The following is a 25,954-nucleotide window of genomic DNA, read 5'->3' as shown; positions in this document are numbered from 1 at the left end:
TACCTTGGACCTTCTTATTGACGATGAAACACAGAAATTGCATCAGAATTTAATACAAAAGGCACAAAGCCGACTTAAGTACAGGAGGACTGACACTCAAACTTTCTATGATTTGAACCCCTCCTGTGAGTCCTGTTTTAGATTTTGGTGCTTAACTTCAGGTTTACTATATCACTGGGACCTTCTTATTGACGATGAAACGCAGAAATTGCATCCGAATTTAATACAAATGGCACAATGCCGACTTAAGTACAAGAGGACTGACACACTAACATTCTATGATTTGAACCTATCCTGTGAGTCCAGTTTTAGATACCGGTGCTTCACTTTGGGTTTAGTGTATCCCTTGGACCTTCTTATTGACGATGAAACACAGAAATTCCATCCGAATTTAATACAAAGGGCACAATGCCGGCTTAAGTACAGGAGGACTGACACTCTAACTTTCTATGTTTTGAACCTCTCCTGTGAGTCCAGTTTTAGATTCCGATGTTTCACTTAAGGTTTACTGTATCTCTTGGACCTTCTTATTGACAATAAAACACAGAAATTGCATCTGAATTTAATACAAAAGGCACAATGCCGACATAAGTACAAGAGGACTGGCACTCTAACTTTCTGTGATTTGAATCTATCCTGTGAGTCCAGTTTTAGATACCGATGCTTCACTTCAGGATTAGTGTATCCCTTGCACTTTCTTATTTACGATGAAACGCAGAAAATGCATCCGAATTTAATACAAAAGGCACAATACCAACTTAAGTACAGGAGGACTGACTCTCTAATCTTCTATGATTTGAACATCTCCTGTGAGTCCAGTTTTAGATTCCGATGCTTCACTTTAGGTTTACTATATCCCTGGGACCTTCTTATTGACGATGAAACACAGAAATTGCATTCGAATTTAATACAAATGGCACAATGCCGACTTAAGTACTAGAGGACTGACACTCTAACTTTCTATGATTTGAACCTATCCTGTGAGTTCAGTTTTAGATACCGGTGCTTCACTTTGGGTTTAATGTATCTCTTGGACCTTCTTATTGACGATGAAACACAGAAATTCCATCCGAATTTAATACAAAAGGCACATTGCCGACTTAAATACAAGAGGACTGACACTCTAACTTTCTATGATTTGAACCCCTCCTGTGAGTCCAGTTTTAGATACCGATGCTTCACTTCAGGATTAGTGTATCCCTTGGACTTTCTTATTGTCGATGAAACACAGAAAATGCATCCGAATTTAATACAAAAGGCACAATGCGGACTTAAGTACAAGAGGACTGACAATTTAACTTTCTGTGTATTGAACCTCTCCTGTGAGTCCAGTTTTAGATTCCGATGCTTCACCTCAGATTTACTGTATACCTAGGACCTTCTTATTGACGATGAAACACAGAAATTGCATCCGAATTTAATACAAAAGGCACAAAGCCGACTTAAGTACAGGAGGACTGACACTCTAACTTTCTATGATTTGAACCTCTCCTGTGAGTCCTGTTTTAGATTTTGGTGCTTAACTTCAGGTTTACTATATCACTGGGACCTTCTTATTGACGATGAAACGCAGAAATTGCATCCGAATTTAATACAAATAGCACAATGCCGACATAAGTACATGAGGACTGACACACTAACATTCAATGATTTGAACCTATCCTGTGAGTCCAGTTTTAGATACCGGTGCTTCACTTTGGGTTTAGTGTATCCCTTGGACCTTCTTATTGACGATGAAACACAGAAATTCCATCCGAATTTAATACAAAAGGCACAATGCCGACTGAAGTACAAGAGGACTGTCACTCTAACTTTCTATGATTTGAACCTCTCCTGTGAGTCCAGTTTTAGATTCAGATGCTTCACTTTAGGTTTACTGTATCCCTGGGACCTTCTTATTGACGATAAAACACAGAAATTGCATCCGAATTTAATACAAAAGAAACAATGCCGACTTAAGTACAAGAGGACTGACACTCTAACATTCTATGATTTGAACCTCTCCTGTGAGTCCAGTTTTGTATTCCGATGCTTCAATTCAGGATTACTGTATTCCTGGGACCTTCTTATTGTCGATGAAACACAGAAATAGCATTCGAATTTAATACAAAAGGCACAATGCCGACTTAAGTACAAGAGGACTGACACTCTAACTTTCTATGATTTGAATCTATCCTGTGAGTCCAGTTGTAGATTCCGATGCTTCACTTCAGGTTTACTATCCCTGGGACCATCTTATTGACAATGAAACACAGAAATTGCATCCAAATTTAATACAAAGGGCACAATGCTGACTTAAGTACAAGTGGACTGACACTCTAACTTTCTATGTTTTGAACCTCTCCTGTGAGTCCAGTATTAGATTCCGATGTTTCACTTCAGGTTTACTGTATCTCTTGGACCTTCTTATTGACAATAAAACACTGAAATTGCATCTGAATTTAATACAAAAGGCACAATGCCGACATAAGTACAAGAGGGCTGGCTCTCTAACTTACTGTGATTTGAACCTATCCTGTGAGTCATGTTTTAGATACCGATGCTTCACTTCAGTTTTAGTGTATGCCTTGGACCTTCTTATTGACGATGAAACACAGAAATTGCATCCGAATGTAATACAAAAGGCACAATGCCGACTTAAGTACAGGAGGACTGACACTCTAACATTCTATGTTTTGAACCTCTGCTGTGAGTCCAGTTTTAGATTCCGATGCTTCACTTCAGGATTACTGTATCTCTTGGACCTTCTTATTGACAATGAAACACTGAAATTGCATCTGAATTTAATACAAAAGGCACAATGCCGACTTAAGTACAAGAGGACTGGCACTATAATTTTCTGTGATTTGAACCTATCCTGTGAGTCCAGTTTTAGATTCCGATGCTTCCCTGCAGGTTTACTGTATCCCTGGGACCTTCTTATTGACGAAGAAACACAGAAATTGCATCCGAATTTAATACAAAAGGCACAATGCCGACTTAAGTACAGGAGGACTGACACTCTAACTTTCTATGATTTGAACCTCTCCTGTGAGTCCAGTTTTAGATTGCGATGCTTCATTTCTGGTTTACTATATCCCTGGGACCTTCTTATTGACGATGAAACACTGACATTGCATCCGAATTTAATACAAATGGCACAATGCCGACTTAAGTACAAGAGGACTGACACTCTAGCTTTCTATGATTTGTACCTATCCTGTGAGTCCAGTTTTAGATACCGATGCATCACTTCATGTTTAGTTTATACCTTGGACCTTCATACTGACGATGAAACACACAAATTGCATTCGAATTTAATACAAAAGGAACAATGCCGACTTAAGTACAAGAGGACTGACACGCTAACTTTCTTTGATTCGAACCTCTCCTTTGAGTACAGTTTTAGATTCCGATGCTTCACTTCAGGTTTACTGTATACCTTGCACCTACTTATTGACGATGAAACACAGAAATTGCATCCGAATTTAATACAAAAGGCACAATGCCGACTTAAGTACAAGAGGACTGACACTTTAACTTTCTGTGTATTGAACCTCTCCTGTGAGTCCAGTTTTAGATTCCGATGCTTCACCTCAGATTTACTGTATACCTTGGACCTTCTTATTGACGATGAAACACAGAAATTGCATCAGAATTTAATACAAAAGGCACAAAGCCGACTTAAGTACAGGAGGACTGACACTCAAACTTTCTATGATTTGAACCCCTCCTGTGAGTCCTGTTTTAGATTTTGGTGCTTAACTTCAGGTTTACTATATCACTGGGACCTTCTTATTGACGATGAAACGCAGAAATTGCATCCGAATTTAATACAAATGGCACAATGCCGACTTAAGTACAAGAGGACTGACACACTAACATTCTATGATTTGAACCTATCCTGTGAGTCCAGTTTTAGATACCGGTGCTTCACTTTGGGTTTAGTGTATCCCTTGGACCTTCTTATTGACGATGAAACACAGAAATTCCATCCGAATTTAATACAAAGGGCACAATGCCGACTTAAGTACAGGAGGACTGACACTCTAACTTTCTATGTTTTGAACCTCTCCTGTGAGTCCAGTTTTAGATTCCGATGTTTCACTTAAGGTTTACTGTATCTCTTGGACCTTCTTATTGACAATAAAACACAGAAATTGCATCTGAATTTAATACAAAAGGCACAATGCCGACATAAGTACAAGAGGACTGGCACTCTAACTTTCTGTGATTTGAATCTATCCTGTGAGTCCAGTTTTAGATACCGATGCTTCACTTCAGGATTAGTGTATCCCTTGCACTTTCTTATTTACGATGAAACGCAGAAAATGCATCCGAATTTAATACAAAAGGCACAATACCAACTTAAGTACAGGAGGACTGACTCTCTAATCTTCTATGATTTGAACATCTCCTGTGAGTCCAGTTTTAGATTCCGATGCTTCACTTTAGGTTTACTATATCCCTGGGACCTTCTTATTGACGATGAAACACAGAAATTGCATTCGAATTTAATACAAATGGCACAATGCCGACTTAAGTACTAGAGGACTGACACTCTAACTTTCTATGATTTGAACCTATCCTGTGAGTTCAGTTTTAGATACCGGTGCTTCACTTTGGGTTTAATGTATCTCTTGGACCTTCTTATTGACGATGAAACACAGAAATTCCATCCGAATTTAATACAAAAGGCACATTGCCGACTTAAATACAAGAGGACTGACACTCTAACTTTCTATGATTTGAACCCCTCCTGTGAGTCCAGTTTTAGATACCGATGCTTCACTTCAGGATTAGTGTATCCCTTGGACTTTCTTATTGACGATGAAACACAGAAAATGCATCCGAATTTAATACAAAAGGCACAATGCCGACTTAAGAACAAGAGGACTGACAATTTAACTTTCTGTGTATTGAACCTCTCCTGTGTGTCCAGTTTTAGATTCCGATGCTTCACCTCAGATTTACTGTATACCTAGGACCTTCTTATTGACGATGAAACACAGAAATTGCATCCGAATTTAATACAAAAGGCACAAAGCCGACTTAAGTACAGGAGGACTGACACTCTAACTTTCTATGATTTGAACCTCTCCTGTGAGTCCTGTTTTAGATTTTGGTGCTTAACTTCAGGTTTACTATATCACTGGGACCTTCTTATTGACGATGAAACGCAGAAATTGCATCCGAATTTAATACAAATAGCACAATGCCGACATAAGTACAAGAGGACTGACACACTAACATTCTATGATTTGAACCTATCCTGTGAGTCCAGTTTTAGATACCGGTGCTTCACTTTGGGTTTAGTGTATCCCTTGGACCTTCTTATTGACGATGAAACACAGAAATTCCATCCGAATTTAATACAGAAGGCACAATGCCGACTGAAGTACAAGAGGACTGACACTCTAACTTTCTATGATTTGAACCTCACCTGTGAGTCCAGTTTTAGATTCCGTTGCTTCCCTGCAGGTTTGCTGTATCCCTGGGACCTTCGTATTGACGAAGAAACACAGAAATTGCATCCGAATTTAATACAAAAGGCACAATGCCGACTTAAGTACAGGAGGACTGACACTCTAACTTTCTATGATTTGAACCTCTCCTGTGAGTCCTGTTTTAGATTTTGGTGCTTAACTTCAGCTTTACTATATCACTGGGACCTTCTTATTGACGATGAAACGCAGAAATTGCATCCGAATGTAATACAAATGGCACAATGCCGACTTAAGTACAAGAGGACTGACACACTAACATTCTATGATTTGAACCTATCCTGTGAGTCCAGTTTTAGATACCGGTGCTTCACTTTGGGTTTAGTGTATCCCTTGGACCTTTTTATTGACGATGAATCACAGAAATTCCATCCGAATTTAATACAAAAGGCACAATGCCGACTGAAGTACACGAGGACTGACACTCTAACTTTCTATGATTTGAACCTCTCCTGTGAGTCCAGTTTTAGATTCAGATGCTTCACTTTAGGTTTACTGTATCCCTGGGACCTCCTTATTGACGATAAAACACAGAAATTGCATCCGAATTTAATACAAAAGGCACAATGCCGACATAAGTACAAGAGGACTGACACTCTAACATTCTATGTTTTGAACCTCTCCTGTGAGTCCAGTTTTGGATTCCGATGCTTCAATTCAGGTTTACTGTATCCCTGGGACCTTCTTATTGACGATGAAACACAGAAAAAGCATTCGAATTTAATACAAAAGGCACAATGCCGACTTAAGTACAAGAGGACTGACACTCTAACTTTCTATGATTTGAACCTATCCTGTGAGTCCAGTTGTAGATTCCGATGCTTCACTTCAGGTTTACTGTATCCCTGGGACCTTCTTATTGACAATGAAACACAGAAATTGCATCCGAATTTAATACAAAGGGCACAATGCCGGCTTAAGTACAGGAGGACTGACACTCTAACTTTCTATGTTTTGAACCTCTCCTGTGAGTCCAGTTTTAGATTCCGATGTTTCACTTAAGGTTTACTGTATCTCTTGGACCTTCTTATTGACAATAAAACACAGAAATTGCATCTGAATTTAATACAAAAGGCACAACGCCGACATAAGTACAAGAGGACTGGCACTCTAACTTACTGTGATTTGAACCCATCCTGTGAGTCCAGTTTTAGATACCGATGCTTCACTTCAGTTTTAGTGTATCCCTTGGACCTTCTTGTTGACGATGAAACACAGAAATTGCATCCGAATGTAATACAAAAGGCACAATGCCGACTTAAGTACAGGAGGACTGACACTCTAACTTTCTATATTTTGAACCTCTCCTGTGAGTCCAATTTTAGTTTCCGATGCTTCACTTCAGGTTTACTGTATCCCTGGGACCATCTTATTGACGATGATACACAGAAATTGCATTCGAATTTAATACAAAAGGTACAATGCCGACATAGGTACAAGAGGACTGACTCTCTAACTTTCTATATTTTGAACCTCTCCTGTGAGTCCAGTCTTAGATTCCGATGCTTCACTTCAGTTTTTCTGTATCTCTTGGACCTTCTTATTGACAATGAAACACAGAAATTGCATCCGAATTTAATACAAAAGGCACAATGCCGACTTAAGTACAAGAGGACTGACACTCTAACTTTCTATGATTCGAACCTCTCCTGTGAGTCCAGTTTTGGATTCCGATGCTTCACTTTAGGTTTACTGTATACCTTGGACCTTCTTATTGACGATGAAACATAGAAATTGCATTCGAATTTAATACAAAAGGTACAATGCCGACATAAGTACAAGAGGACTGACTCTCTATCTTTCTATATTTTGAACCTCTCCTGTGAGTCCAGTCTTAGATTCCGATGCTTCACTTCAGGTTTTCTGTATCTCTTGGACCTTCTTATTGACGATGAAACACAGAAATAGCATTCGAATTTAATACAAAAGGCACAATGCCGACTTAAGTACAAGAGGACTGACACTCTAACTTTCTATGATTTGAACCTATCCTGTGAGTCCAGTTGTAGATTCCGATGCTTCACTTCAGGTTTACTGTATCCCTGGGACCTTCTTATTGACGATGCAACACAGAAATTGCATCCGAATTTAATACAAAAGGCACAATGCCGACATAAGTACAAGAGGGCTGACACTCTAACTTTCTGTGATTTGAATCTAACCTGTGAGTCCAGTTTTAGATACCGATGCTTCACTTCAGTATTAGTGTATCCCTTGGACTTTCTTATTGACGATGAAACACAGAAAATGCATACGAATTTAATACAAAAGGCACAATGCCGACTTAAGTACAGGAGGGCTGACACACTAATTTTCTATGATTTGAACATCTCCTGGGAGTCCAGTTTTAGATACCGGTGCTTCACTTTGGGTTTAGTGTATCCCTTGGACCTTTTTATTGACGATGAATCACAGAAATTCCATCCGAATTTAATACAAAAGGCACAATGCCGACTGAAGTACACGAGGACTGACACTCTAACTTTCTATGATTTGAACCTCTCCTGTGAGTCCAGTTTTAGATTCAGATGCTTCACTTTAGGTTTACTGTATCCCTGGGACCTCCTTATTGACGATATAACACAGAAATTGCATCCGAATTTAATACAAAAGGCACAATGCCGTCTTAAGTACAAGAGGACTGACACTCTAACATTCTATGTTTTGAACCTCTCCTGTGAGTCCAGTTTTGGATTCCGATGCTTCAATTCAGGTTTACTGTATCCCTGGGACCTTCTTATTGACGATGAAACACAGAAATAGCATTCGAATTTAATACAAAAGGCACAATGCCGACTTAAGTACAAGAGGACTGACACACTAACATTCTATGATTTGAACCTATCCTGTGAGTCCAGTTTTAGATACCGGTGCTTCACTTTGGGTTTAGTGTATCCCTTGGACCTTTTTATTGACGATGAATCACAGAAATTCCATCCGAATTTAATACAAAAGGCACAATGCCGACTGAAGTTACGAGGACTGACACTCTAACTTTCTATGATTTGAACCTCTCCTGTGAGTCCAGTTTTAGATTCAGATGCTTCACTTTAGGTTTACTGTATCCCTGGGACCTCCTTATTGACGATAAAACACAGAAATTGCATCCGAATTTAATACAAAAGGCACAATGCCGACATAAGTACAAGAGGACTGACACTCTAACATTCTATGTTTTGAACCTCTCCTGTGAGTCCAGTTTTGGATTCCGATGCTTCAATTCAGGTTTACTGTATCCCTGGGACCTTCTTATTGACGATGAAACACAGAAATAGCATTCGAATTTAATACAAAAGGCACAATGCCGACTAAAGTACAGGAGGACTGACACTCTAACTTTCTATGTTTTGAACCTCTCCTGTGAGTCCAGTTTTAGATTCCGATGTTTCACTTAAGGTTTACTGTATCTCTTGGACCTTCTTATTGACAATAAAACACAGAAATTGCATCTGAATTTAATACAAAAGGCACAACGCCGACATAAGTACAAGAGGTCTGGCACTCTAAGTTACTGTGATTTGAACCCATCCTGTGAGTCCAGTTTTAGATACCGATGCTTCACTTCAGTTTTAGTGTATCCCTTGGACCTTCTTGTTGACGATGAAACACAGAAATTGCATCCGAATGTAATACAAAAGGCACAATGCCGACTTAAGTACAGGGGGACTGACACTCTAACTTTCTATGATTTGAACCTCTCCTGTGAGTCCAATTTTAGTTTCCGATGCTTCACTTCAGGTTTACTGTATCCCTGGGACCAACTTATTGACGATGAAACACAGAAATTGCATTCGAATTTAATACAAAAGGTACAATGCCGACATAAGTACAAGAGGACTGACTCTCTAACTTTCTATATTTTGAACCTCTCCTGTGAGTCCAGTCTTAGATTCCGATGCTTCACTTCAGTTTTTCTGTATCTCTTGGACCTTCTTATTGACAATGAAACACAGAAATTGCATCCGAATTTAATACAAAAGGCACAATGCCGACTTAAGTACAAGAGGACTGACACTCTAACTTTCTATGATTCGAACCTCTCCTGTGAGTCCAGTTTTAGATTCCGATGCTTCACTTTAGGTTTACTGTATACCTTGGACCTTCTTATTGACGATGAAACATAGAAATTGCATTCGAATTTAATACAAAAGGTACAATGCCGACATAAGTACAAGAGGACTGACTCTCTAACTTTCTATATCTTGAACCTCTCCTGTGAGTCCAGTCTTAGATTCCGATGCTTCACTTCAGGTTTTCTGTATCTCTTGGACCTTCTTATTGACGATGAAACACAGAAATAGCATTCGAATTTAATACAAAAGGCACAATGCCGACTTAAGTACAAGAGGACTGACACTCTAACTTTCTATGATTTGAACCTATCCTGTGAGTCCAGTTGTAGAATCCGATGCTTCACTTCAGGTTTACTGTATCCCTGGGACCTTCTTATTGACGATGCAACACAGAAATTGCATCCGAATTTAATACAAAAGGCACAATGCCGACATAAGTACAAGAGGGCTGACACTCTAACTTTCTGTGATTTGAATCTAACCTGTGAGTCCAGTTTTAGATACCGATGCTTCAGTTCAGTATTAGTGTATCCCTTGGACTTTCTTATTGACGATGAAACACAGAAAATGCATACGAATTTAATACAAAAGGCACAATGCCGACTTAAGTACAGGAGGGCTGACACTCTAATTTTCTATGATTTGAACATCTCCTGGGAGTCCAGTTTTAGATTCCGATGCTTCACTTCAGGTTTACTATATCCCTGGGACCTTCTTATTGACGATGAAACACAGAAAATGCATCCGAATTTAATACAAAAGGCACAATGCCGACTTAAGTACAAGAGGACTGACACTTTAACTGACTGTGTATTGAACCTCTCCTGTGAGTCCAGTTTTAGATTCCGATGCTTCACCTCAGATTTACTGTATACCTTGGACCTTCTTATTGACGATGAAACACAGAAATTGCATCCGAATGTAATACAGAAGGCACAAAGCCGACTTAAGTACAGGAGGACTGACACTCTAACTTTCTATGATTTGAACCTCTCCTGTGAGTCCTGTTTTAGATTTTGGTGCTTACCTTCAGGTTTACTATATCACTGGGACCTTGTTATTGACGATGATACGCTGAAATTGCATCCGAATTTAATACAAATGGCACAATGCCGACTTAAGTACAAGAGGACTGACACAATAACATTCTATGATTTGAACCTATCCTGTGAGTCCAGTTTTAGATACCGGTGCTTCACTTTGGGTTTAGTGTATCCCTTGGACCTTCTTATTGACGATGAAACACTGAAATTCCATCCGAATTTAATACAAAAGGCACAATGCCGACTGAAGTGCAAGAGGACTGACACTCTAACTTTCTATGATTTGAACCTCTCCTGTGAGTCCAGTTTTAGATTCAGATGCTTCACGTTAGGTTTACTGTATCCCTGGGACCTTCTTATTGACGATAAAACACAGAAATTGCATCCGAATTTAATACAAAAGGCACAATGCCGACTTAAGTACAAGAGGACTGACACTCTAACTTTCTATGATTTGAACCTATCCTGTGAGTCCAGTTGTAGATTCCGATGCTTCACTTCAGGTTTACTATCCCTGGGACCATCTTATTGACAATGAAACACAGAAATTGCGTCCGAATTTAATACAAAGGGCACAATGCCGACTTAAGTACAAGTGGACTGACACTCTAACTTTCTATGTTTTGAACCTCTCCTGTGAGTCCAGTTTTAGATTCCGATATTTCACTTAAGGTTTACTGTATCTCTTGGACCTTCTTATTGACAATAAAACACAGAAATTGCATCTGAATTTAATACAAAAGGCACAACGCCGACATAAGTACAAGAGGACTGGCACTCCAACTTACTGTGATTTGAACCCATCCTGTGAGTCCAGTTTTAGATACCGATGCTTCACTTCAGTTTTAGTGTATCCCTTGGAAATTCTTGTTGACGTAGAAACACAGAAATTGCATCCGAATGTAATACAAAAGGCACAATGCCGTTTTAAGTACAGGAGGACTGACACTCTAACTCTCTATGATTTGAACCTCTCCTGTGAGTCCAATTTTAGTTTCCGATGCTTCACTTCAGGTTTACTGTATCCCTGGGACCATCTTATTGACGATGAAACACAGAAATTGCATTCGAATTTAATACAAAAGGTACAATGCCGACATAAGTACAACAGGACTGACTCTCTAACTTTTTATATTTTGAACCTCTCCTGTGAGTCCAGTCTTAGATTCCGATACTTCACTTCAGTTTTTCTGTATCTCTTGGACCTTCTTATTGACAATGAAACACAGAAATTGCATCCGAATTTAATACAAAAGGCACAATGCCGACTTAAGTACAAGAGGACTGACACTCTAACTTTCTATGATTCGAACCTCTCCTGTGAGTCCAGTTTTAGATTCCGATGCTTCACTTTAGGTTTACTGTATACCTTGGACCTTCGTATTGACGATGAAACATAGAAATTGCATTCGAATTTAATACAAAAGGCACAATGCCGACATAAGTACAAGAGGACTGACTCTCTAACTTTCTATATTTTGAACCTCTCCTGTGAGTCCAGTCTTAGATTCCGATGCTTCACTTCAGGTTTTCTGTATCTCTTGGACCTTCTTATTGTCGATGAAACACAGAAATAGCATTCGAATTTAATACAAAAGGCACAATGCCGACTTAAGTACAAGAGGACTGACACTCTAACTTTCTATGATTTGAACCTATCCTGTGAGTCCAGTTGTAGATTCCGATGCTTCACTTCAGGTTTACTGTATCCCTGGGACCTTCTTATTGACGATGCAACACAGAAATTGCATCCGAATTTAATACAAAAGGCACAATGCCGACATAAGTACAAGAGGGCTGACACTCTAACTTTCTGTGATTTGAATCTAACCTGTGAGTCCAGTTTTAGATACCGATGCTTCACTTCTGTATTAGTGTATCCCTTGGACTTTCTTATTGACGATGAAACACAGAAAATGCATACGAATTTAATACAAAAGGCACAATGCCGACTTAAGTACAGGAGGGCTGACACTCTAATTTTCTATGATTTGAACATCTCCTGGGAGTCCAGTTTTAGATTCCGATGCTTCACTTCAGGTTTACTATATCCCTGGGACCTTCTTATTGACGATGAAACACAGAAAATGCATCCGAATTTAATACATAGGCACAATGCCGACTTAAGTACAAGAGGACTGACACTTTAACTGTCTGTGTATTGAACCTCTCCTGTGAGTCCAGTTTTAGATTCCGATGCTTCACCTCAGATTTACTGTATACCTTGGACCTTCTTATTGACGATGAAACACAGAAATTGCATCCGAATGTAATACAAAAGGCACAAAGCCGACTTAAGTACAGGAGGACTGACACTCTAACTTTCTATGATTTGAACCTGTCCTGTGAGTCCTGTTTTAGATTTTGGTGCTTACCTTCAGGTTTACTATATCACTGGGACCTTCTTATTGACGATGAAACGCTGAAATTGCATCCGAATTTAATACAAATGGCACAATGCCGACTTAAGTACAAGAGGACTGACACACTAACATTCTATGATTTGAACCTATCCTGTGAGTCCAGTTTTAGATACCGGTGCTTCACTTTGGGTTTAGTGTATCCCTTGGACCTTCTTATTGACGATGAAACACTGAAATTCCATCCGAATTTAATACAAAAGGCACAATGCCGACTGAAGTACAAGAGGACTGACACTCTAACATTCTATGATTTGAACCTCTCCTGTGAGTCCAGTTTTGGATTCCGGTACTTCAATTCAGGTTTACTGTATCCCTGGGACCTTCTTATTGACGATGAAACACAGAAATAGCATTCGAATTTAATACAAAAGGCACAATGCCGACTTAAGTACAAGAGGACTGACACTCTAACTTTCTATGATTTGAACCTATCCTGTGAGTCCAGTTGTAGATTCCGATGCTTCACTTCAGGTTTACTATCCCTGGGACCATCTTAGTGACAATGAAACACAGAAATTGCATCCGAATTTAATACAAAGGGCACAATGCCGACTTAAGTACAAGTGGACTGACACTCTAACTTTCTATGTTTTGAACCTCTCCTGTGAGTCCAGTATTAGATTCCGATGTTTCACTTCAGGTTTACTGTATCTCTTGGACCTTCTCATTGACAATAAAACACAGAAATTACCTCTGAATTTAATACAAAAGGCACAATGCCGACATAAGTACAAGTGGGCTAGCACTCTAACTTACTGTGATTTGAACCTATCCTGTGAGTCCAGTTTTAGATACCGATGCTTCACTTCAGTTTTAGTGTATGCCTTGGACCTTCTTATTGACGATGAAACACAGAAATTGCTTCCGAATGTAATACAAAAGGCACAATGCCGACTTAAGTACAGGAGGACTGTCACTCTAACATTCTATGCTTTGAACCTCTGCTGTGAGTCCAGTTTTAGATTCCGATGCTTCACTTCAGGATTACTGTATCTCTTGGACCTTCTTATTGACAATGAAACACAGAAATTGCATCTGAATTTAATACAAAAGGCACAATGCCGACTTAAGTACAAGAGGACTGGCACTCTAATTTTCTGTGATTTGAGCCTATCCTGTGAGTCCAGTTTTAGATTCCGATGCTTCCCTGCAGGTTTACTGTATCCCTGGGACCTTCTTATTGACGAAGAAACACTGACATTGCATCCGAATTTAATACAAAAGGCACAATGCCGACTTAAGTACAGGAGGACTGACACTCTAACTTTCTATGATTTGAACCTCTCCTGTGAGTCCAGTTTTAGATTGCGATGCTTCACTTCTGGTTTACTATATCCCTGGGACCTTCTTATTGACGATGAAACACTGACATTGCATCCGAATTTAATACAAATGGCACAATGCCGACTTAAGTACAAGAGGACTGACACTCTAACTTTCTATGATTCGAACCACTCCTTTGAGTACAGTTTTGGATTCCGATGCTTCACTTCAGGTTTACTGTATACCTTGCACCTTCTTATTGACGATGAAACACAGAAATTGCATCCGAATTTAATACAAAAGGCACAATGCCGACTTAAGTACAAGAGGACTGAAACTTTAAGTTTCTGTGTAGTGAACGTCTCCTGTGAGTCCAGTTTTGGATTCCGATGCTTCACCTCAGATTTACTGTATACCTTCGACCTTCTTATTGACGATGAAACACAGAAATTGCATCCGAATTTAATACAAAAGGCACAAAGCCGACTTAAGTACAGGAGGACTGACACTCTAACTTTCTATGATTTGAACCTCTCCTGTGAGTCCTGTTTTAGATTTTGGTGCTTACCTTCAGGTTTACTATATCACTGGGACCTTCTTATTGACGATGAAACGCAGAAATTGCATCCGAATTTAATACAAATGGCGCAATGCCGACTTAAGTAGAAGACGACTGACACACTAACATTCTATGATTTGAACCTATCCTGTGAGTCCAGTTTATGTACCGGTGCTTCACTTTGGGTTTAGTGTACCCCTTGGACCTTCTTATTGACGATGAAACACAGAAATTGCATCCGAATTTAATACAAAAGGCACAATGCCGACTTATGTACAGGAGGACTGACACTCTAACTTTCTATGATTTGAACCTCTCCTGTGAGTCCAGTTTTAGATTGCGATGCTTCACTTCTGGTTTACTATATCCCTGGGACCTTCTTATTGACGATGAAGCACTGACATTGCATCCGAATTTAATACAAATGGCACAATGCCGACTTAAGTACAAGAGGACTGACACTCTAACTTTCTATGATTCGAACCTCTCCTGTGAGTCCTGTTTTAGATTTTGGTGCTTAACTTCAGGTTTACTATATCACTGGGACCTTCTTATTGACGATGAAACGCAGAAATTGCATCCGAAATTAATACAAATGGCACAATGCCGGCTGAAGTACAAGAGGACTGACACTCTAACTTTCTATGATTTGAACCTATCCTGTGAGTCCAGTTGTAGATTCCGATGCTTCACTTCAGGTTTACTGTATCCCTGGGACCTTCTTATTGACGATGCAACACAGAAATTGCATCCGAATTTAATACAAAAGGCACAATGCCGACATAAGTACAAGAGGGCTGACACTCTAACTTTCTGTGATTTGAATCTAACCTGTGAGTCCAGTTTTAGATACCGATGCTTCACTTCTGTATTAGTGTATCCCTTGGACTTTCTTATTGACGATGAAACACAGAAAATGCATACGAATTTAATACAAAAGGCACAATGCCGACTTAAGTACAGGAGGGCTGACACTCTAATTTTCTATGATTTGAACATCTCCTGGGAGTCCAGTTTTAGATTCCGATGCTTCACTTCAGGTTTACTATATCCCTGGGACCTTCTTATTGACGATGAAACACAGAAAATGCATAAGAATTCAATACATAGGCACAATGCCGACTTAAGTACAAGAGGACTGACACTTTAACTGTCTGTGTATTGAACCTCTCCTGTGAGTCCAGTTTTAGATTCCGATGCTTCACCTCAGATTTACTGTATACCTTGGACCTTCTTATTGACGATGAAACACAGAAATTGCATCCGAATGTAATACAAAAGGCACAAAGCCGACTTAAGTACAGGAGGACTGACACTCTAACTTTCTATGATTTGAACCTCTCCTGTGAGTCCTGTTTTAGATTTTGGTGCTTACCTTCAGGTTTACTATATCACTGGGACCTTCTTATTGACGATGAAACGCTGAAATTGCATCCGAATTTAATACAAATGGCACAATGCCGACTTAAGTACAAGAGGACTGACACACTAACATTCTATGATTTGAACCTATCCTGTGAGTCCAGTTTTAGATACCGGTGCTTCACTTTGGGTTTAGTGTATCCCTTGGACCTTCTTATTGACGATGAAACACTGAAATTCCATCCGAATTTAATACAAAAGGCACAATGCCGACTGAAGTACAAGAGGACTGACACTCTAACATTCTATGATTTGAACCTCTCCTGTGAGTCCAGTTTTGGATTCCGGTACTTCAATTCAGGTTTACTGTATCCCTGGGACCTTCTTATTGACGATGAAACACAGAAATAGCATTCGAATTTAATACAAAAGGCACAATGCCGACTTAAGTACAAGAGGACTGACACTCTAACTTTCTATGATTTGAACCTATCCTGTGAGTCCAGTTGTAGATTCCGATGCTTCACTTCAGGTTTACTATCCCTGGGACCATCTTAGTGACAATGAAACACAGAAATTGCATCCGAATTTAATACAAACGGCACAATGCCGACTTAAGTACAAGTGGACTGACACTCTAACTTTCTATGTTTTGAACCTCTCCTGTGAGTCCAGTATTAGATTCCGATGTTTCACTTCAGGTTTACTGTATCTCTTGGACCTTCTCATTGACAATAAAACACAGAAATTACCTCTGAATTTAATACAAAAGGCACAATGCCGACATAAGTACAATTGGGCTGGCACTCTAACTTACTGTGATTTGAACCTATCCTGTGAGTCCAGTTTTAGATACCGATGCTTCACTTCAGTTTTAGTGTATGCCTTGGACCTTCTTATTGACGATGAAACACAGAAATTGCTTCCGAATGTAATACAAAAGGCACAATGCCGACTTAAGTACAGGAGGACTGACACTCTAACATTCTATGCTTTGAACCTCTGCTGTGAGTCCAGTTTTAGATTCCGATGCTTCACTTCAGGATTACTGTATCTCTTGGACCTTCTTATTGACAATGAAACACAGAAATTGCATCTGAATTTAATACAAAAGGCACAATGCCGACTTATGTACAAGAGGACTGGCACTCTAATTTTCTGTGATTTGAGCCTATCCTGTGAGTCCAGTTTTAGATTCCGATGCTTCCCTGTAGGTTTACTGTATCCCTGGGACCTTCTTATTGACGAAGAAACACAGAAATTGCATCCGAATTTAATACAAAAGGCACAATGCCGACTTAAGTACAGGAGGACTGACACTCTAACTTTCTATGATTTGAACCTCTCCTGTGAGTCCAGTTTTAGATTGCGATGCTTCACTTCTGGTTTACTATATCCCTGGGACCTTCTTATTGACGATGAAACACTGACATTGCATCCGAATTTAATACAAATGGCACAATGCCGACTTAAGTACAAGAGGACTGACACTCTAACTTTCTATGATTCGAACCTCTCCTTTGAGTACAGTTTTGGATTCCGATGCTTCACTTCAGGTTTACTGTATACCTTGCACCTTCTTATTGACGATGAAACACAGAAATTGCATCCGAATTTAATACAAAAGGCACAATGCCGACTTAAGTACAAGAGGACTGAAACTTTAAGTTTCTGTGTATTGAACGTCTCCTGTGAGTCCAGTTTTGGATTCCGATGCTTCACCTCAGATTTACTGTATACCTTCGACCTTCTTATTGACGATGAAACACAGAAATTGCATCCGAATTTAATACAAAAGGCACAAAGCCGACTTAAGTACAGGAGGACTGACACTCTAACTTTCTATGATTTGAACCTCTCCTGTGAGTCCTGTTTTAGATTTTGGTGCTTACCTTCAGGTTTACTATATCACTGGGACCTTCTTATTGACGATGAAACGCAGAAATTGCATTTGAATTTAATACAAATGGCGCAATGCCGACTTAAGTAGAAGACGACTGACACACTAACATTCTATGATTTGAACCTATCCTGTGAGTCCAGTTTATGTACCGGTGCTTCACTTTGGGTTTAGTGTACCAATTGGACCTTCTTATTGACGATGAAACACAGAAATTCCATCCGAATTTAATACAAAAGGCACAATGCCGACTGAAGTACAAGAGGACTGACACTCTAACTTTCTATGATTTGAACCTCTCCTGTGAGTCCAGTTTTAGATTCAGATGCTTCACTTTAGGTTTACTGTATCCCTGGGACCTTCTTATTGACGATAAAACACAGAAATTGCATCCGAATTTAATACAAAAGGCACAATGCCGACTTAAGCACAAGAGGACTGACACTCTAACATTCTATGATTTGAACCTCTCCTGTGAGTCCAGTTTTGGATTCCGATACCTCAATTCAGGTTTACTGTATCCCTGGGACCTTCTTATTGTCGATGAAACACAGAAATAGCATTCGAATTTAATACAAAAGGCACAATGCCGACTTAAGTACAAGAGGACTGACACTCTAACTTTCTATGATTTGAACCTATCCTGTGAGTCCAGTTGTAGATTCCGATGCTTCACCTCAGGTTTACTATCCCTGGGACCATCTTATTGACAATGAAGCACAGAAATTGCATCCGAATTTAATACAAAGGGCACAATGCCGACTTAAGTACAAGTGGACTGACACTCTAACTTTCTATGTTTTGAACCTCTCCTGTGAGTCAAGTATTAGATTCCGATGTTTCACTTCAGGTTTACTGTATCTCTTGGACCTTCTTATTGACAATAAAACACAGAAATTACCTCTGAATTTAATACAAAAGGCACAATGCCGACATAAGTACAAGTGGGCTGGCACTCTAACTTACTGTGATTTGAACCTATCCTGTGAGTCCAGTTTTAGATACCGATGCTTCACTTCAGTTTTAGTGTATGCCTTGGACCTTCTTATTGACGATGAAACACAGAAATTACATCCGAATGTAATACAAAAGGCACAATGCCGACTTAAGTACAGGAGGACTGACACTCTAACATTCTATGCTTTGAACCTCTGCTGTGAGTCCAGTTTTAGATTCCGATGCTTCACTTCAGGATTACTGTATCTCTTGGACCTTCTTATTGACAATGAAACACAGATATTGCATCTGAATTTAATACAAAAGGCACAATGCCGACTTAAGTACAAGAGGACTGGCACTCTAATTTTCTGTGATTTGAGCCTATCCTGTGAGTCCAGTTTTAGATTCCGATGCTTCCCTGCAGGTTTACTGTATCCCTGGGACCTTCTTATTGACGAAGAAACACAGAAATTGCATCCGAATTTAATACAAAAGGCACAATGCCGACTTAAGTACAGGAGGACTGACACTCTAACTTTCTATGATTTGAACCTCTCCTGTGAGTCCAGTTTTAGATTGCGATGCTTCACTTCTGGTTTACTATATCCCTGGGACCTTCTTATTGACGATGAAGCACTGACATTGCATCCGAATTTAATACAAATGGCACAATGCCGACTTAAGTACAAGAGGACTGACACTCTAACTTTCTATGATTCGAACCTCTCCTGTGAGTCCTGTTTTTGATTTTGGTGCTTAACTTCAGGTTTACTATATCACTGGGACCTTCTTATTGACGATGAAACGCAGAAATTGCATCCGAATTTAATACAAATGGCACAATGCCGGCTGAAGTACAAGAGGACTGACACTCTAACTTTCTATGATTTGAACCTCTCCTGTGAGTCCAGTTTTAGATTCAGATGCTTCACTTTAGGTTTACTGTATCCCTGGGACCTTCTTATTGACGATAAAACACAGAAATTGCATCCGAATTTAATACAAAAGGCACAATGCCGACTTAAGTACAAGAGGACTGACACTTTAACATTCTATGATTTGAACCTCTCCTGTGAGTCCAGTTTTAGATTCCGATGCTTCACTTCAGATTTACTGTATACCTTGGACCTTCGTATTGACGATGAAACACAGAAAGTGCATCCGAATTTAATATAAAAGGCACAATGCCGACTTAAGTACAAGAGGACTCACACTCTAACTTTCTATGATTTGAACCTATCCTGTGAGTCCAGTTTTAGATACCGATGCTTCACTTCAGTTTTGGTGTATCCGTTGGACCTTCATATTGACGATGAACACAGAAATTGCATTCGAATTTAATACAAAAATCACAATGCCGACTTAAGTACAAGAGGACTGACACTCTAACTTTCTATGATTTGAACCTCTCCTGTGAGTCCAGTTTTAGATTCCTATGCTTCATTCAGGTTTACTGTATCCCTGGGACCTTCTTATTGACGATGAAACACAGAAATTGCATCCGAATTTAATACAAAAGGCACAATGCCGACTTAAGTACAAGAGGTCTGACACTCTAACTTTCTATGATTTGAACCTCTCCTGTGAGTCCAGTTTTAGATTCCGATGCTTCACCTCAGATTTACTGTATACCTTGGACCTTCTTATTGACGATGAAACACAGAAATTGCATCCGAATTTAATACAAAAGGCACAAAGCCGACTTAAGTACAGGAGGACTGACACTCTAACTTTCTATGATTTGAACCTCTCCTGTGAGTCCTGTTTTAGATTTTGGTGCTTAACTTCAGGTTCACTATATCACTGGGACCTTCTTATTGACGATGAAACGCAGAAATTGCATCCGAATTTAATACAAAAGGCACAGTGCCGACTTAAGTACAAGAGGACTGACACTCTAACTTTCTATGATTTGAACCCATCCTGTGAGTCCAGTTGTAGATTCCGATGCTTTACTTCAGGTTTACTATATCCCTGGGACCATCTTATTGACAATGAAAGACAGAAATTGCATCCGAATTTAATACAAAGGAAACAATGCCGGCTTAAGTACAGGAGGACTGACACTCTAACTTTCTATGTTTTGAACCTCTCCTGTGAGTCCAGTTTTAGATTCCGATGTTTCACTTAAGGTTTACTGTATCTCTTGGACCTTCTTATTGACAATAAAACACAGAAATTGCATCTGAATTTAATACAAAAGGCACAATACCGACATAAGTACAAGAGGACTGGCACTCTAACTTACTGTGATTTGAACCTATCCTGTGAGTCCAGTTTTAGATACCGATGCTTCACTTCAGTTTTAGTGTATCCCTTGGACCTTCTTGTTGACGATGAAACACACAAATTGCATCCGAATGTAATACAAAAGGCACAATGCCGACTTAAGTACAGGAGGACTGACACTCTAACTTACTATGATTTGAACCTCTCCTGTGAGTCCAATTTTAGTTTCCGATGCTTCACGTCAGGTTTACTGTATCCCAGGGACCTTCTTATTGACGATGAAACACAGAAATTGCATTCGAATTTAATACAAAAGGTACAATGCCGACATAAGTACAAGAGGACTGACTCTCTAACTTTCTATATTTTGAACCTCTCCTGTAAGTCCAGTCTTAGATTCTGATGCTTCACTTCAGGTTTTCTGTATCTCTTGGACCTTCTTATTGACAATGAAGCACAGAAATTGCATCCGAATTTAATACAAAAGGCACAATGCCGACTTAAGTACAAGAGGACTGACACTCTAACTTTCTATGAAACGAGCCTCTCCTGTGAGTCCAGTTTTAGATTCCGATGCTTCACTTTAGGTTTACAGTATACCTTGGACCTTCTTATTGACGATGAAACACAGAAATTGCATCTGAATTTAATACAAGAGGCACAATGCCGACTTAAGTACAAGAGGACTGACCCTCTAACTTTCTATGATTTGAACCTCTCCTGTGGGTCCAGTTTTAGATTCCGATGCTTCACTTCAGGTTTACTGTATCCCTGGGACCTTCTTATTGACGATGCAACACAGAAATTGCATCCGAATTTAATACAAAGGGCACAATGCCGACATAAGTACAAGAGGGCTGACACTCTAACTTTCTGTGATTTGAATCTATCCTGTGAGTCCAGTTTTAGATACCGATGCTTCACTTCAGGATTAGTGTATCCCTTGGACTTTCTTATTGACGATGAAGCACAGAAAATGCATCCGAATTTAATACAAAAGGCACAATGCTGACTTAAGTACAGGAGGACTGACACTCTAATTTTCTATGATTTGAACATCTCCTGTGAGTCCAGTTTTAGATTCCGATGCTTCACTTCAGGTTTACTATATCCCTGGGACCTTCTTATTGACGATGAAACACAGAAATTGCATCCGAATTTAATACAAATGGCACAATGCCGACTTAAGTACTAGAGGACTGACACTCTAACTCTCTATGATCTGAACCTATCCTGTGAGTCCAGTTTTAGATTCCGATGCTTCACTTCAGGTTTAGGGTATCCTTTGGACCTTCTTATTGACGATGAAACACAGAAATTGCATCCGAATTTAATTCAAAAGGCACAATGCCGACTTAAGTACAGGAGGACTGACACTCTAACTTTCTGTGATTTGAACCTCTCCTGTGAGTCCAGTTTTAGATTCCGATGCTTCACTTCAGGTTTACTGTATACCTTGCACCTTCTTATTGACGATGAAGCACAGAAATTGCATCCGAATTTAATACAAAAGGCACAATGCCGACTTAAGTACAAGAGGACTGACACTTTAACTTTCTGTGTATTGAACCTCTCCTGTGAGTCCAGTTTTAGATTCCGATGCTTCACCTCTGATTTACTGTATACCTTGGACCTTCTTATTGACGATGAAACACAGAAATTGCATCCGAATTTAATACAAAAGGCACAAAGCCGACTTAAGTACAGGAGGACTGACACTCTAACTTTCTATGATTTCAACCTCTCCTGTGAGTCCTGTTTTAGATTTTGGTGCTTAACTTCAGGTTTACTATATCACTGGGACCTTCTTATTGACGATGAAACGCAGAAATTGCATCCGAATTTAATACAAATGGCACAATGCCGACTTAAGTGCAAGAGGACTGACACACTAACATTATATGATTTGAACCTATCCTGTGAGTCCAGTTTTAGATACCGGTGCTTCACTTTGGGTTTAGTGTATCCCTTGGACCTTCTTATTGACGATGAAACACAGAAATTCCATCCGAATCTAATACAAAAGGCACAATGCCGACTGAAGTACAAGAGGACAGACACTCTAACTTTCTATGATTTGAACCTATCCTGTGAGTCCAGTTGTAGATTCCGATGCTTCACTTCAGGTTTACTGTATCCCTGGGACCATCTTGTTGACAATGAATCACAGAAATTGCATCCGAATTTAATACAAAGGGCACAATGCCGGCTTAAGTACAGGAGGACTGACACTCTAACTTTCTATGTTTTGAACCTCTCCTGTGAGTCCAGTTTTAGATTCCGATGTTTCACTTAAGGTTTACTGTATCTCTTGGACCTTCTTATTGACAACAAAACACAGAAATTGCATCTGAATTTAATACAAAAGGCACAATGCCGACTTAAGTACAGGAGGACTGACACTCTAACTTTCTATGATTTGAACCTCTCCTGTGAGTCCAATTTTAGTTTCCGATGCTTCACTTCAGGTTTACTGTATCCCTGGGACCTTCTTATTGACGATGAAACACAGAAATTGCATTCGAATTTAATACAAAAGGCACAATGCCGCCATAGGTACAAGAGGACTGACTCTCTAACTTTCTATATTTTGAACCTCTCCAGTGAGTCCAGTCTTAGATTCCGATGCTTCACTTCAGGTTTTCTGTATCTCTTGGACCTTCTTATTGACAATGAAACACAGAAATTGCATCCGAATTAAATACAAAAGGCACAATGCCGACTTAAGTACAAGAGGACTGACACTCTAACTTTCTATGATTCGAACCTCACCTGTGAGTCCAGTTTTAGATTCCGATGCTTCACTTTAGGTTTACTGTATACCTTGGACCTTCTTATTGACGATGAAACACAGAAATTGCATCTGAATTTAATACAAAAGGCACAATGCCGACTTAAGTACATGAGGACTGACACTCTAACTTTCTATGATTTGAACCTCTCCTGTGGGTCCAGTTCTAGATTCCGATGCTTCACTTCAGGTTTACTGTATCCCTGGGACCTTCTTATTGACGATGCAACACAGAAATTGCATCCGAATTTAATACAAAAGGCACAATGCCGACATAAGTACAAGAGGGCTGACACTCTAACTTTCTGTGATTTGAACCTCTCCTGTGAGTCCAGTTTTAGATTCCGATGCTTCACTTCAGATTTGCTGTATACCTTGGACCCTCGTATTGACGATGAAACACAGAAAGTGCATCCGAATTTAATATAAAAGGCACAATGCCGACTTCAGTACAAGAGGACTCACACTCTAACTTTCTATGATTTGAACCTATCCTGTGAGTTCAGTTTTAGATACCGATACTTCACTTCAGTTTTAGTGTAACCCTTGGACCTTCATGGTGACGATGAAACACAGAAATTGCATTCGAATTTAATACAAAAATCACAATGCCGACTTAAGTACGAGAGGACTGACACTATAACTTTCTATCATTTGAACCTCTCCTGTGAGTCCAGTTTTAGATTCCTATGCTTCATTCAGGTTTACTGTATCCCTGGGACCTTCTTATTGACGATGAAACACAGAAATTGCATCCGAATTTAATACAAAAGGCACAATGCCGACTTAAGTACAAGAGGACTGACACTCTAACTTTCTATGATTTGAACCTATCCTGTGAGTCCAGTTTTAGATTCCGATGCTTCAGTTCAGGTTTAGTGTATCCTTTGGACCTTCTTATTGACGATGAAACACAGAAATTGCATCCGAATTTAATACAAAAGGCACAATGCTGACTTAAGTACAGGAGGACTGACACTCTAACTTTCTATGATTTGAACCTCTCCTGTGAGTCCAGCTTTAGATTCCGATGCTTCCCTTCAGGTTTACTATATCCCTGGGACCTTCTTATTGACGATGAAACACAGAAATTGCTCCCGAAATTAATACAAATGGCACAATGCCAACTTAAGTACAAGTGGACTGACACTCTAACTTTCTATGATTTGAACCTATACTGTGGTCCAGTTTTAGATACCGATGCTTCACTTTAGGTTTAGTGTATCCCTTGGACCGTCTTATTGACGATGAAACACAGAAATTGCATCCGAATTTAATACAAAAGGCACAATGCCGACTTAAGTACAAGAGGACTGACACTCTAACTTTCTATGATTTGAACCTATCCTGTGAGTCCAGTTTTAGATTCCTATGCTTCACTTCAGTTTTACTATATCACTGGGACCATCTTATTGACAATGAAACACAGATATTGCATCCGAATTCAATACAAAGGGCACAATGCTGACTTCAGTACAGGAGGACTGACACTCTAACTTTCCATGTTTTGAGCCTCTCCTGTGAGTCCAGTTTTAGATTCCGATGTTTCACTTCAGGTTTACTGTATCTCTTGGACCTTCATATTGACAATGAATCACAGAAATTGCATCTGACTTTAATACAAAAGGCACAATGCCGACATAAGTACAGGAGGACTAACTCTCTAACTTTCTATAATTTGAACCCCTCCTGTGAGTCCAGTCTTAGATTCCGATGCTTCACTTCAGGTTTTCTGTATCTCTTGGACCTTCTTATTGACAATGAAACACGGATAATGCATCCGAATTTAATACAAAAGGCACAATGCCGACTTAAGTACAAGAGGACTGACACTTTAACTTTCTATGATTCGAACTTCTCCTGTGAGTCCAGTTTTAGATTCCGATGCT

Source organism: Schistocerca americana, chromosome 2 (genome assembly GCF_021461395.2).
Source record: "Schistocerca americana isolate TAMUIC-IGC-003095 chromosome 2, iqSchAmer2.1, whole genome shotgun sequence".
NCBI lineage: Eukaryota > Metazoa > Arthropoda > Insecta > Orthoptera > Acrididae > Schistocerca > Schistocerca americana.
The sequence above is the reverse complement of the archived record's forward strand: the minus strand, read 5'-3'. Positions refer to the sequence as shown.